Source organism: Rutidosis leptorrhynchoides, chromosome 6, assembly GCF_046630445.1.
Source record: "Rutidosis leptorrhynchoides isolate AG116_Rl617_1_P2 chromosome 6, CSIRO_AGI_Rlap_v1, whole genome shotgun sequence".
Lineage (NCBI taxonomy): Eukaryota > Viridiplantae > Streptophyta > Magnoliopsida > Asterales > Asteraceae > Rutidosis > Rutidosis leptorrhynchoides.
The window spans coordinates 2,273,030-2,276,632 of NC_092338.1; positions in this window are offsets into that span (position 1 = coordinate 2,273,030).

The window sequence follows — 3,603 nt, forward strand, 5'->3', positions numbered from 1 at the left end:
GTTTCAAATGGCATTATCTCTCAAAAATCAAGTTCATGAATTTTAGACTTGAAAAAGTCCACTTTAATTCTCAAAATCATGTTTAGGCTCAAAGTTTGGATCATTTAACTACCTAAACATGTTACACTACTTAATTTAACAACAATTCATGACAAAAATCGGCCATAACCTGTTTATATCAAAAAGCCCCAAATTTGCTCAAGAACATAAACCCTAGATTACTCAAAATTTGAAGTTTAAGGCTTCTAATCATGTTAAATAGCATTAATCTAGGTTATACAAGCATAATACATAAACAATTTAAGCATAATTACACTAAAAAGCATCAAAATCAAATTGGGGAAAAAATTGCTCAAGAACACTAATTTTCGGATTAAATGGTGTTTAGGTGCAGAAATTTACCGTTTTTCTTGAGTAATTCCTTGATAGCATCCTTCTCAACATGATTTTAGTAAAAGATTTGATGATTAACGGTTAAAAATTGTGATTTTGGGGGTGTTTTTGCGTGTTTTTTCGGAGTATTTTCGCAGTGTTTTCTGTTTTTGTGGTGTGGACTGATCAGTTCTGCGTTTATATTTTTTTTCTGTATTTTGGTCCTCCCGCGAGTCGCGGGGTTTAAACCTTCAAACTCCGCGAGTCGCGGAGTTTGTTATTTTTTTTTTTTTTAACATCTTATACTAATTAAAACAATTAAGTAATTAATTTTAAAATTTTGTTTCCCTTGTTATTTAGGACGAGGTCGTTTCGGATCGATGTCCTAGTCCGTCCTTCGACAAAATTTTAAAATTTGTCTTTTTGTAGCGATTGTTTTAAAAGCTAAGATTTTTGGGTTTTTTAATGTTTTTGGCATACTTTAATTCAATAAGTTAAAAAAAATAATGATAATAAAAGTTCTCGTCCCTCCCTCGGGTAAAGCAATTTCGGTTCAACGACCTAGTCTTCAACTTACGACGAATTTTAAAAATCATATTTTTAACTTAATGAGATAAAGTAAATTTTTGTTTTTAAATTCACACAATTTAAATATAAAATTCAAAATTAATATTAAAAATTCACACCAAACTTTAAAATTTGAAATGCATAAAATTAAAAATTCATATTTTAAAAATTAAAAATTCACACCAAACTTAATTTAAAAATTCATATTATAAATTCACGCCAAACTTATATTAATTTTTCAAATATTAACAATTTTAAATATATTGTTTTTACAAAGTTTACAATATTAATTTAAGATTTAAATATTAATTTTAAAAACATGGTAAAAATAAAATTAAAAATCTTTTTTCGCTTTTTATCCCACTTTAATCAATCAAATATTATCAAAAATATGCGCCCCTTTTTCGGTAAAGTAATTTCGGTTCCAAGACCTAATTTAACTCATGACGAATTTTTGAAATATTTTGGGTTGATTGATTAAAGATATTTTTACCTTAAGAATAAACGTTAAATTTCGCAGTGATGTAATAAATTTTTGAATTATATCAATAATTTCGGTCGCCAAACCTAATTTTATTCAATACCAATTTAATACTTTATAGCGAACAAATTAGCGTTTATTATCAAAAGGTTAAAAATAAAAATAAAAATAAAGACTGTACAGACTTACCTGTGAGATAGTATTCTTAGTTATATGATCTATCCCATTCATAAGATAGTCGGTTTAATTGGTTTTCCATAGCTACATAGGCGTAACCTCGAGCATTCAGTGTCTTTTCTTCTAAACATATGAACGGTCCGTCTCTGCATAAAGTAACAAATTCGGTATTTGAATAGGTTTGATTATTTGAACATTTATCTCCATGTGACCATTTTCCGCATTTGTGACATCTTTCTAGGTGTCGTGCTCTTCTTTTTGCTGCGGATTTTGATTTTCCTTTACCAAATTGTAACTTATTATCTTCGCATCTGGATTCTTTTCTAACTCCGTCCATTCTTTCTCTGATTACTGATACTATTTCACTCGGAAGTGTGTCATTATTACGTTTAGTGATCAAAACGTGTAGCATTAGACCATGGTTTAGTTCACAGGCAGTCTTCATTTCCTAAAAAAAATAAAAATTCAGAATGGGGGGAGAAGACTAGTTCTTTAGGGTCTGCTAGGGAAAGACCATTCGGGTTCCATTTTCGAGAACTACACGAAAACAGACAATCTAACTCTAACAGAAATACATATTATCCTTTAAAGACTTGATTCTGCCCACACTTAGTTAGCTGTGGTGTCGAAATTGTGATTAACTTCGTTGTCGACTTCCATCGGACTATCTATGTAGTGTTTAACTCTGTGACCATTAACTTTAAATTCAATCCCATTTGAATTTATCAATTCTACTGTTCCGTATGGGAAAACTCTTTTGACTATGAATGGTCCAGACCATCTTGATTTCAATTTTCCAGGAAATAGCTTGAATCGTGAATTGAAAAGAAGAACTCTGTCTCCTTCTTTAAATTCTTTTAAACTTCTGATTCTTTTATCATGCCATTTCTTCGTTCTTTTCTTATAGATTAACGAATTATCGTATGCTTCATGTCTTAATTCTTCTAATTCGTTTAGTTGACTTAATCGTAGACGTCCAGCTTCATGTATATCAAGATTACATGTCTTCAAAGCCCAAAATGCTTTGTGTTCAATTTCTACTGGAAGATGACATGCTTTTCCATAAACAAGTCTAAAAGGTGTGGTTCCAATTGGAGTTTTGTAGGCTGTTCTAAAAGCCCAGAGTGCATCCTCCAATTTAATGGACCATTCTTTCGGATTTGATCCTACGGTTTTCTCTAGAATACGTTTTAAAGCTCGGTTGGTATTTTCAACTTGTCCACTTGTTTGTGGATGATATGCGGTGGAGATTTTATGAGTTACTCCATATTTTTTAAGAACTTTCTCAAGTTGATTATTACAGAAATGAGTACCCCGATCACTTATTAAAGCTTTCGGTGTTCCAAACCTTGCAAAAAGACGTTTTAAAAAGTTGACTACAACTCGTGCATCGTTAGTTGGGAAAGCTTGTGCTTCTGCCCATTTAGATATATAATCAATGGCTACGAGTATATATAGATTATTATGAGATTTTGGAAATGGACCCATAAAGTCAATACCCCAAATGTCAAATACTTCACATACTTGGATGACATTTTGTGGCATTTCATCACGTTGACTTATTTTTCTGGCCCTTTGACAAGCATCACAGGATTTGCAAAGAAGGTGTGCGTCTTTGTAAATTGTAGGCCAATAGAATCCAGCATCATAAACTTTTCTTGCTGTTAGTTGAGGCCCATAATGCCCTCCTGTTGGTCCTGTGTGACAATGGTTTAATATTTTACTAGCTTCATCTCCAAATACACATCGGCGTATTATTCCATCGGGACAACTTTTAAACAAATGTGGATCTTCCCAAAAATAGTGTTTTATATCACTGAAGAATTTCTTTCGTTTTTGGTACGATAATCCTTTTTCAAGGAATCCACAAACTAAGTAGTTTGCATAGTCTGCAAACCATGGAATTTCTTTATAATCTATCTTCAATAGATATTCATCAGGAAAGTTGTCTTGTATGGCCGATTCATTTAGAACTTCTAATTCGGGATTTTCAAGACGAGAAAGAT